We start from the raw sequence: 12,448 nt of genomic DNA, 5'->3' as shown, positions 1-12,448 counted from the left end.
AGGACCATAGGGAGCCCATAGCCCTGAGGGAAGCTGCCAGTGGGGAGTGGTCCCAGTGTCGCCTGTCATGGCGATGCATGGGGCTGAGAGTGCATTGTCTGCAAGGGCCACATCCCCAGCAGCCCACAGCCCCATTCATGTCACCCTGCTGCCTGGATCAGCCCCCCCCCTTGGTGCCCCACATGTGGGTGCACCCACCCAGGAGCAGCAGAGTGGCAACCCTGTGTCCCTGTTGGTGCCACCAGCCATGAGCAGCTGCCCTGTCTCTGCAGTGCACTGAGCATCACTGGGAGGGGGCATTGCATGGCCTGTACCCCTCCATCTGGTTGGGGCAACCCTGTCTCAGCCCCTATTCCTGGCAATTTGCCTGGCTCACTCTGCAGTCACTTGATTTTCTCATCAGAGTAGCAAGCCTTGATCACCATCCCTGCGCAGACCCATCCATCACTCACAGTTGGCACTGCCACACAGACCACAGGCACTGGAGCTGCCTGCCCTGCTCTGTCCGTGGCCATCCCTCAGCCCCGCAGACAGCAGCCCAGCCATGGCCAGCCTGGGGGGGGGAGGAGCAGCTCTGAGCAGGCAAAGGGACCTGATTTCTCCTGGTGTAACCCACAAAGACCCTGCTTGCTCACCCCTCCTTCTCCCCCATCCCCTAGCCCCGTGTCTCACCCTCCTGCTGCCATCCCCAGCCCTTGTCCCATGTTAGGGACCCCTCACAGCTTCAGACCCAGTGTGGAGGGTGCTGAGTGAGGGCCAGGTGAGAGCCAGGCACCCGGAGGCAGGAGATGATACAGCTACATATGGAGCAAGCCCAGCCCATGTGTGCTCCTGCATTGCTCCTGCCATGGGGCATCTCTTCAGGTCCCTCTGCCGGGGCAGCACCACACTGCAGGTACCTGTCCCGTGCATCTGGGACAGAGCTGAGCATGACAGAGCCAGCCCAGAGCAGGGACAAATGGATCTAGGATGGACCCGGGGCATCAGGAACCAGCATTGCCCCAGCAGCACCCTGTGCCACAGCACCTGGAAGTGTGAGAAAGCAGTGGGGTGGCAGGGGACGCACAATTTTGCATGAGGGTAGGGGTGCACTGGCCGTGGAGATGAGGGACAAATGGCTTAGCTGTACCCGCAGGGACCGGAGCATTGCAGGGATGCTGTGTCAAGGGACAAACAGCAGTTGCCATGGTCACATGCCAGGGGGGAACAGTGGACGGGGGCGGGGACGGGACACTAGCACGGGAGACTGGGAAAACCTGGCGGTGATGCAAATCACCACGGTTTTTAGCTGCTGGTAACTGAATTTCTTGGAGAGGCTGGTGGGGGAACCCGGGGGGGGGCTGGATTCAGGACTTTATCCCCGTCAATTTAGATGAGGGCTGTTGAAGAGCTGCTCTGCAAAGCAGAAAAGCCACTTGAGTTGAATTTAACTTCATCAAGGGAACTGCATAGAAATCAGGGATCTTGCTAAAAAAAAATAATAGGGCAGCCAGGAGGGCAGAGTGCTTGCAGATAGCACAAGAATTGCTCAGAGCAGCATGCTGGAGACTTCCAGTAAATGAACGTGTCCTTTAACGAGATTTGCAGGGCCAGCATGGCCGAGGAGCGAGTGAACAGATAGGAAAGGGCATTCCTCAAGGAGGGGAGCTGTGTCAAACTGAAGAGCACAGGAAAGAGGATGAAGTTACATGGAAAACCAGAGCAAAACAACCCCCAAAAAAGGCTTTGAGGAAGATCTTGGCAACAGCGTAAAATTGCAAATAATTTTTCAATGCCAACTTTGAGGCATTGCTGTAGCAATGAGACTTTGGGGGTGTCCAGGGGCACACCAGAGCTCTGCGACCTGGACCTATACCTTCTTCGGATGAGTCTTAGGGTAAGACCTGCATGTCCTGCAAGCCTTTGCCTTTTGTGTTAGGACAAGGAAGTCAAGCATTTCTAGCCCCAGAGCAGACATCCAGTGCCTGTATATCAACACAGGGATGCCAGGCTGAAGGAGCAGCCTTGGTGTATCGTGACCAGCAAGCAGTGGAAGGATGTCCTGCAGGCTGTGATATTGTACTTGTAGACTTTGTTCTTGCAAAGTGCAGCTGCACTCGCTGTCAAGTGGTAGGAAATTAAGACCGTTACTCTCATGAGAAATCAGCCTCGTACCAACAGAAATCAAACTGTTACACCAAATACAATCTTGGATAAATTTATCTTAAGAAGCAAGCCTGCAGAGGAAGATAAAACCATGTTAGTGGAGGCTGAGAACATTTTCCATGGGATGCAAAGCCACCATTGGGCTCCCCAGTTCAAGAAAGACAAGGAATTACTGGAGAGAGTCCAGTAGAGGGCTACAAAGATGATTAGAGGACTGGAGCACCTCTCTTATGAGGAGGGGCTGAGGGAGCTGGGTCTGTTTAGCCTGGAGAAGAGAAGACTGAGGGGGGATCTTATCAATGCTTACAAATACCTTAGGGGCAGGTGTCAAGAGGATGGGGCCAGACTCTTCTCAGTGGTGCCCAGTGACAGGACAAGGGGCAATGGGCACAAACTGAAACATGGGAAGTTCCATCTGAAAATGAGGAAAAACTACTCTGAGGGTGACAGAGCACTGGAACAGGCTGCCCAGGGAGGTTGTGGAGTCTCCTTCTCTGGAGATATTCAAAACCCGCCTGGACACGACCCTGTGCAATGTGCTCTAGGGGAATCTGCTTTGGCAGGGGGTTGGACCAGATGATCTCCAGAGGTCCCTTCCAACACTAACCATTCTGTGATTCCCTTTATGGCTTGCAGATTAAAGTTTTCTCATAAAAACCATTTCCTCCACTCAAATACCACCACTAAAATTTCCCTTGAGAGAACCAAGTGCTAAGCAATATGTTGTTATGTATGAACAGTGCTCTCAATGGAAGCCATATTAAAGGAACCATATTGAATCTTCCTGTTGGAGTGTGAGTGGTGCCTACACTGAGGGGAATACTACAGTTTATTCTTACTTTATATAAAAGATGTTTCACCACCTCCAGGAATAAAACCCAGGACTCCACATTTCTAGAAGGAGTATTTTGGCTAAAATTAAATGGACTCAGAACAAGTGCAATCTGGAAGCGAGGTCAGGCTCTGGAAGCAAGGTCAGACTTCTCAGGAAGATTACAGAGCTGTGGTTCATATACGCAGGGAGAAGACACAAAAGGCCAAAGCTCAACTAGAGTTGAAACTGGCCAGTGTTGTTTCAGATAACAAGGGTTTTTCTAAAGTACATTAATAGCAAGAGGAGGGCTAAAGAAAACATTGGACCAATACTTGTTGAAGATGGTCATCAGAGTAATAGGGTTAAAGAAAAAGTGAAGGCATTCAATGTGGTTTTTGCCTCAGTCTTTAGTAATACTGATAGCCCTTGGGCTGCCCAGTCCCCTGAGTCAGAGGACCACAATCACAGACTCCACCACCTCCCTGGGCAGCCCATTCCAATGTCTAATAACCCTTTCTGAAAAGAAATTCTTCCTAATGTCCAACCTGAACCTCCCCTGGCAAAGCTTGAGGCTGTGTCCTCTTGTCCTATTGCTAGTTGCCCGGGAGAAGAGGCCAACTCCCACTTCACTACAACCTCTCTTCAGGTAGGTGTAGACTGCAATAAGGTATATTTATGTGGAACCTCCTGTGTTCCAGCTTGCACCCATTGCCCCTTGTCCTGTCAATGGATGTCACTGAGAAGAGCCTGGCTCCATCCTCATGACACTTGCCCTTCACATATTTATAAACATTAATGAGGTCACCCCTCAGTCTCCTCTTCTCCAAGCTAAAGAGACCCAGCTCCCTCAGCCTCTCCTCATAAGGGAGATGTTCCACCCCCTTAATCATCTTCGTGGCTCTGCGCTGGACTCTCTCTAGCAGTTCCCTGTCCTTCTTGAACTGAGGGGCCCAGAACTGGACACAATATTCCAGATGCGGCCTCACCAGGGCAGAGTAGAGGGGGAGGAGAACCTCTCTTGACCTGCTAACCACACCCCTTCTAATACACCCCAGGATGCCATTGGCCGCCTTGGCCACAAGGGCACATTGCTGGCTCATGGTCATCCTGTTGTCCACTAGGACCCCCAGGTCCCTTTCCCCTACACTGCTCTCCAACAGGTCTGTCCCCAACTTATACTGGTACATGGGGTTGTTCTTGCCCAGATGCAGGACTCTACACTTGCCCTTGCACCACAAGTGCAGGAACAGTGACTTTCCATTTGTGGACACTGAAATTGTAAGGGACTAGCTGTATCAGCTGAATGTGCACAAGTCCATGGGGCCTGATTCATCCCAGAGTACTGAAGGAGCTAGCAGATGTTATGGCAGGACCCCTCTCGATCACCTACCAAAGGTCTTGGGAGCCTGGGGAGGTCCCTGCTGACTGGAAGCTAGCCAACATTATTCCAATTTACAAGAAGGGTGTGAGGGAAAACCCAAGAAGCTACAGACCTGTTAGTCTAACCTCAGTTCCTGGAAAAATTATGGAGAAGATTATACTGGGTACTATTGAAAGGCATTGTCACAGTTTAAAGCTGGGCTGGGTATTAAACTGATGGCAGATGCTCTCTGTTAGCCCTCCTCCTCCCCCCAGAAGGGAAAGAAAAAGAGAAAAGGGAGAGAAACTTATGGGTTGGAAAGTTAAAACAGTTTTAATAAACTATAACAGTGAAAAAGAGTATAATAATAATAACATAAATAATTAAATATATACAAAACCAAGACTGAGCCCGCCCCCCCCCCCCCCCCCCCCCCCCCCGATGTTGGTCACGTTACCACTGGCACTGCAGGGCAGGCTCCGGGAAGTCCCAGACTGGACTCAGTGACAGACAGGAACTGGATTCAGGAATGCACAGATTGGGATTGAGGGCAGGAGAAAAACAGACCTCTTTGGAGTCCTCTTCGGACGCCAGCCATAGCAGAAGAGAGCAAGACCCTTGTGATCCCTCAACTTTAAACTGAGAATGATGCGTATGGGATGTGTCTCTATTTAGCCCACATCCAGGGCTAAACAATAACCCGTTGTTCTATCACCCAAGATCATTCTGTTACCGGAAAATAGTAACCAAGAAAACTCTCCAAACCAAATGATAGTTTAGAAAGCCGACATTGGTTTATTGCAGCGCTGGGTGCATGGGGAATCTCTCCTCTTAGCATGCACACCTAAGAACAAAAGCTTGCCCCTTATATACAATTCCAAGGGAAAAACCCACCCAATTAAAAAAACAACTTATACATAACACATTATGTAATGCATTACGTAATGTCTTTACACATGCGTACTAAATTGGGGAAGGGGTCTTGGGTGGTCTCTGGGGGTCACTGGTGGTCGCAATTCCCCTTTAATCGTGCTTGTGCGCAAGCGTGGTCGAGGCCTTCTTGTTTACAAGTACATGTGTTCCCGAGAAGAAGATATCGTTTTGAACTTATCTCTCCTCTGACACAAGAGTTTATGAATCAAATTAATTTAGACATCACAAAGTTGTTCTTTACAGTTTTGTTTTGTCTTTTGGCCTTATATAATTAGCAGAGACCTTTGTTTATCTAAGAGTAAGCGTAAACAGCATGAATCTTTGTTTACTAGAACCTTGTTATCAATCCCATAAACAAACTTTATCTACAAAACATGTAGATACTTCAGAACCTATTATTATTATTCTATATTATTCTTAGCTAAAAGGAAGATTATTGACAGGAAAGTTTGTTCTGTACAAAGGTAACACAGAGCAAGCCTTTAGAGCCTACTCTGAGGCCTACTCTTGCTAAACTGTTGCTAACTCTGAGGCCTACTCTTGCTAAACTGTTGCTAACTTGAAGCGTCTGGTATCACCTCCCCAGCTGAGAAAGGGAATTGGGAAAAGGAAGAACACTCGTGGGCTGAAATGGAAACAGATTTAATAAAATAAGGAAACCAATATCAATACTAATGCTAATATAAAATACACAGACTATACTCATCCCATATAGTGGTCGCGAGCTGCACGCTCCCAGCAGTGAATGCCAGATGTCAAACACTGCGAGCACCACAGCTCCAGTGAAAGCGTGATGGTCACAACGAACAGGAGAGCAGGCCTTGGGAGCAGAATGACAGGCAAGACTCTCTATGGATAGCAACCATTGAGAAGAGAGGGTCATCCGCCGCAAACTTTCTAATTTATAGTGAACATGACATTTATGGTATGGAATACACCTGTGGGCCAGCCTGGGTCAGCTGCCCTGACTTTCGCTCCTCCTAGCTTAAGCACCTGGCTAACTCAAAACTGCTAATGGCCTTGATCACCATGGAAACCTGCATACCATGGCTGGCCGCAAACTAAAACAAAGTGTCTCATCAACTTTGTTCCTGCCATATCAGGTGCTGCAGTCTTCTCAAAAGTGCAGCTTTTCTGAACAGAAAATTGATTCTATGATTCTATCCCAGCAAAACCAGGACAACTTTGTTGGTCCCCAGAGGTGCGACCCTTCTATGGCTCCTCACTTGTGGACCATGAGGAATTTAGCAGTGACCTTGGTTTCTCTAGGAATAAGTATAAGCAAGAGCCTTTCTGCATAACATCCCTACCATTACCTTAGTAATAACCATAAACTTCGAGCGTTATCAGTCCTAGAAGCAGACAGTGTCTGCAAAACATGCAGTTACTTTCAGAAAGTGCAGTTACTTAGAAGCAGCTTAGATGAAAGGAAAAATCGCTAAAAGGAAAAATCACTGAAAGGAAAATTGGTTCTGTTCTAGTCCAAACCAGGACAGGCTGGATCGGGTCGAAGACTGAGCCCCCGCTGAAGCCCCGAAGGACTGCCCCGGGACTCCCCGCCCTGGGAGTCCTACAAGAAAACCCCCCTGCGCTCATCCTACGCCTCCCCGCTGCATGATTGGCCGCGCCACGTTTGCTCTGCCGCGGCCTCTGCGATTGGGTAGAGTGCCCCCCAGCCACGCCCCTGACGGTGAGTCGGACCTCAACCTGACCCCGCCTCTGCCTCTCCTCCCTGATCTCCTATTGGCTGCCGAGCTGTCACTCTAGCCCGGCCCGCGATCCCAGCGCACCCGCTGCAGCCTCACTGCCCCCACTGCCGCCCCGCTGTATTCCCACTGCCATCGCATGCACCCCGTTGCACTATCAGTCTAACCTCACCAGTTCCCGGTACTACATGCCGCTGTCTCCCACTGCACCTCCAATGCCACCCCATGCACCCCCAATCTGCAAACTGCAGAGCACCTCACTGCAGGCCCCATCCCAGAGCACCCCTCATTGCACTTCACCTCCGGCCAGGGACCTGCCCCCTCCGTGCGGGGGAACAGCCTGCCCCACAGCCCTAGCACCCTCAGGGCTCAGGGAATGAATGCCATGGTGCCCCAGGGCTGGAGGGAGGAGGCTGCAGCCTCTGGTGGGGAGCATGGCAGGATGATGGGGAGCACGGCAGGGCAGTGAGGAGCTCGGTGGGATGATGGGGATCATGGTGGGGAGCTTGGTGGGATGATGGAGAGCACAGCAGGGTGGTGGGGAGCATGGGCAACCACAGCCCAAAGGTGCCCTCCCATTGCAACCTCACTGGTTGCAAGCAGCAGGGTTCAGGAAGAGGGATCCCACCTTTCTCCCACCTTTGCTTACCCTGACCAGCTCCCAGGGGAAAGCCAGGGCAGAGCTATTTGCAGGCAGCAGCACTGCTGCTGCAAGGCTCGGGGCCAGAGCCGCTGGCCGGCAGCCAGCCACTTTCTGCTCTCTGCTAGGGAGCACAGAGGAGGATTTGTGTGTGACTGTGGGAGCAGCGTCCCTGCTGGGGCTGGCCCCACTCCCGGCAGCCCCCGTCTCCCTACCCGCTGCGTCACGGAGCTGGCATGCCTCCGCGCTACAGCCCTTCTCTCTGACCCAGGGCGTGCAGCTGGCGTGGGATGAGGGATGGCACTGCAAGAGGTAACGGGCTTTCCTGGCACCACTTGCCCACGTTTCTCCCCTGCCAGATACCAGCTGAGCTGCGGCATTGCCACTTGCCAGTGCCATAGCTCCTGCCATCCCCAGCTGCCTCGCTGGCAGCCCCGTTGGCCATGCTCCCGGCCCCTCTCCATGGCCCAGCCACGTGTGGGGTGCTCAGGAATGATAAGGGACATAACTCCTTTTCCTTTTTTTACTTGCTGTTTGATCTGGGTGTGAGCTGTCCTGGGGGTTGAGAAATTCTTTGCCTGTGAGCTGTCCTGGGGGTTGAGAAATTCTTTAATTCTTTATCTTATCAGCCTGATGTGTAAATTAACTGCCTAAGCATATCTCAATAGAACAAGTTGCAGAACATTAAGGTTATACAAAACCCAGCGAGAACTGGTCTTGCGGTTTGAGCCAAGATGTTACCACGCCTGTGCAAGAAGAAAAGGTGAGAAGTACACAGAGAGGAAGACATACGGCCTTCATCCCTGAGACCCCGGCCCACGACCACCAGGAGGAACTTATTATAATAAAGACTGCCTTCCCGGGGAAAGTCATGAATATGTATAGGCGTCCTTGAAATGATGAATATGTAATACTTTGGTACATAAATACAAGCTGAATTACTGTGAAGGCGCGCACGATTTTGGTGGGACTACCCCCCGTGCTGCCCAGCGCTGAATAAACATACCTACTTTACAACCCTGCCGGTTGTGGAGTCTGTTTTCCGCACGTCAGGAAGGGCAGGAGTTCAGGGACATCTTGCTGGGGAGCTACAGGGACACGTACTGCAACCTCACCCTGAAGGTCATGCACAGCTTGAAGTGGGCGTCTGAGCAGTGCTGGCCCCGTTACAACCCAAAGATGGATGACAACTGCTTCAACATGGACCGGACCACCTGCCCATCTTCCTGGCTGGGCTCGATCCAGCATGGACCAGCCTCTAAATGGGGTCCCTCTTCTACTGGGAAAAGCAGCAGGTCATCCACCAGCCCTCCAGCAAGTGGCATGTGGCACAGTAGGACTATCACCCTGATGTCTACCTGCCCTATGCCAGCGGCATCATCTACGTCCTCTCTCTGGATGCAGCCGAGAAGATCCTGGAGATGGCTTGGCATGTCCACCCCAGCCCCATGGAGGACACCTACATGGGCATCCTGGCAAAGGTGACAGGGGTCTGGGTGAGAGCCAGCGCCCGCTTTGCCAAACACAACGTGCCGTGGCACGTCTGCAGCTACTGCTACCTGATGGTGATCCACATCCTGAGCCCACAGGAGCAGGAGCAGGAGGGGGCTCACCGCAGCATGCTGCAAGCCCCCAGCTCGCCCACTGTGTCACGGTTTAAAGCTGGGCCGGCTATTAAACCTGCGGCAGATGCTCTCTGTTATCCCCCCCCCCTCCCCCCAGAGGGAAAGGGAAAGGGAAAAGGGAGAGAGACTTCTGGGTTGGAAAATTACAACAGTTTTAATAAACTATAATAATGAAAAAGAGTATAATAACAATAATAGAAATAATCAAATATATACAAATATATATACAAAACCAAGATTGAGCTCCCCTGAAGTCAGCCACGTCACCACCGGCACTGCAGGGCAGGCTCCGGGAAGGCCCAGGCTGGGCCTAGCGATGGTCGAGAGCTGGATTCAGGAATGCACGGATCGGGATCGGGGGCAGCAGGAAAACAGACGGAGTCCTCCTTGGACACCGGCCATAGCAGAAAGAGCGAGACCCTCGTGATCCCCCCGCTTTATACTGAGAATGACGTGTATGGGATGGAATACCCTCGTTGGTCAATTTTGGGTCACCTGTCCTGTCCACTCCCCCCTGCAGCTGCGACCCCCCTTCGGCTCTTTACTCGTAAGCAGTGAGGAATTCAGCAGTGACCTTGGTTTCTCTCAAGAACAAGTACAGCAAGAGCCTTTCTGCACAACATCCCTACCGGTGCCTCAGTGATAACTACAAACTTCGAGCGTTATCAGTCCTGGAAGCAGACACTGTCTGCAAAAACATGCAGTTAGTTTCAGAAAGTGCAGTTACTTAGAGGAGACTTAGCTGAAAGTAAAAATCACTGAAAGGAAAATTGGCCTGGTTTAGGCCAAACCAGGACATTCCACCCCTTATTCCATACCATTCACGTCATACTCAGATCACCACTAACTTTTCATTTTCAAATATATACAGATAACATTAGTTTATGATTCATCTCTATACAAAAAAAAAAAAAGTTCATCAAGTTCATTTAGTTCAGGATTGTGGGTTTCCATCTGGCTAGGAGTCTCCCAGGGTAGGAGAGATGGTATGAGCTTTGTCACAGTTCATGCCCACGGGTTGCAGGTTAAAGATGTCAGTCTCGAGGAGGTTACTGGACGCCACTTGCAGCTAGCTCCAATCTCATCACCACTGCCTCAACCTGAAAGACACTTATGAACACTGTTAGTATTATGCAGCAATTAACATCATACAGTTCAGAATTAAGTATTCTCACCCAGGATCAGATCACCTTCAGGGACACATCGGACTTCACCATCCTGCAGCATCACCCACCAAGTACATCCAGGTCCTTGAGCAAAAGCAATCCCATGAATGGGTTTACCTTTGCCCGTAGCAGGAAGAACCCAGACAGTTTTTCCCAACAGATTCCTTTCATGCACCACAGGGACTTTATCCCCTTCTACTGTATGTAAAAGGTCTGACTGAGCAGGGCCAGCTCGGTTGATAGATCCTCTGGTGTTAACTAGCCAGGTAGCTTGTGCCAAATGCTTATCCCAGTTTTTAAAGGTTCCACCCCCCATTGCTTTCAGGGTAGTTTTTAACAGCCCATTATACCGTTCAACTTTCCCAGATGCTGGTGCATGATAGGGGATGTGATATACCCATTCGATGCCATGCTCTTTGGCCCAGTTGTCTATGAGACTGTTTTTGAAATGAGGCCCATTGTCCGACTCAATTCTCTCTGGTGTGCCATGTCGCCACAAGATTTGCTTTTCGAGGCCCAGGATAGTGTTCCAGGCAGTGGCATGGGGCACAGGGTATGTTTCCAGCCATCCGGTGGTCGCCTCCACCATGGTAAGCACATAACGTTTACCCTGGCGGGTTTGAGGGAGTGTGATATAGACAATTTGCCAGGCCTCCCCATATTTATATTTCAACCACCGTCCCCCATACCACAAAGGTTTTAACCGTTTGGCTTGCTTAATTGCGGCGCATGATTCACAATCATGGAAAACCTGTGCAATAGAGTCCATGGTTAAGTCCACCCCTCGGTCACGAGCCCATCTGTATGTTGCATCTCTCCCTTGATGACCTGAAGTGTCATGAGCCCACCGAGCTAAAAATAGTTCACCTTTATGTTCCCAGTCCAAATCTATTTGGAACACTTTAGCAGCCTGATCTGCTTGTTGGTTGTTTCGATGTTCCTCAGTTGCCCGACTTTTAGGTACGTGAGCATCTACATGACGTACCTTCACGACTAGTTTCTCTAGCCGAGCAGCAATATCTTGCCACAGTTCAACAGCCCAAATAGGTTTACCTTTACGCTGCCAGTTGCTTCGCTTCCACTGCTTTAACCACCCCCACAAGGCATTTGCCACCATCCATGAGTCAGTATAAAGATACAGCCTTGGCCACTTTTCTCGTTCAGCAATGTCTAAAGCCAGCTGGATGGCTTTTACCTCTGCGAATTGACTTGATTCACCTTGTCCTTCTGTGGCTTCTGTGACTCGTTGTATGGGACTCCATACAGCAGCTTTCCACTTCCGATGCTTTCCTACAAGACGGCAGGATCCATCGGTGAACAGGACATATTGCTTTTCATCCTCTGGTAGTTCATTATACGGTGGGGCTTCTTCAGCACGTGTCACCTCCTTTTCTGGTGGCATTCCGAAGTCTTTGCCTTCTGGCCAGTCCATGATCACTTCTAAGATTCCTGGGCGATTAGGGTTTCCTATTCGAGCCCTCTGTGTAATTAATGCAATCCATTTACTCCATGTAGCATCAGTTGCATGATGGGTAGTGGGAACCTTACCCTTGAACATCCAGCCTAGGACTGGTAATCGGGGTGCCAGGAGAAGCTGTGCTTCAGTACCGATTACCTCTGAGGCAGCTCTAACTCCTTCATATGCTGCCAGTATCTCTTTTTCAGTTGGGGTGTAATTGGCCTCGGAGCCCTTGTATCCTCGACTCCAAAATCCTAGGGGTCGACCTCGAGTCTCCCCTGGCACTTTCTGCCAGAGGCTCCAGGTAGGACCATTGTCCCCAGCTGCGGTGTAGAGCACATTTTTAACATCTTGTCCCATACGGACTGGTCCAAGGGCTACTGCATGCACAATTTCTTGTTTAATCTGTTCAAAAGCCTGTTGTTGTTCAGGACCCCGCTGAAAATCATTTTTCTTTCTGGTCACTTGATAAAGAGGGCATACAATCTGGCTGTAATCTGGAATATGCATTCTCCAGAAACCCACAACGCCTAAGAAGGCTTGTGTTTCCTTTTTGTTAGTTGGTGGGGACATAGCTGTTATTTTGTTGATCACCTCTAT

The sequence above is a fragment of the Nyctibius grandis genome, chromosome W, assembly GCF_013368605.1.
Source record: "Nyctibius grandis isolate bNycGra1 chromosome W, bNycGra1.pri, whole genome shotgun sequence".
In the NCBI taxonomy this organism is placed as follows: domain Eukaryota; kingdom Metazoa; phylum Chordata; class Aves; order Nyctibiiformes; family Nyctibiidae; genus Nyctibius; species Nyctibius grandis.
Note: the sequence above shows the minus strand (reverse complement) of the source record.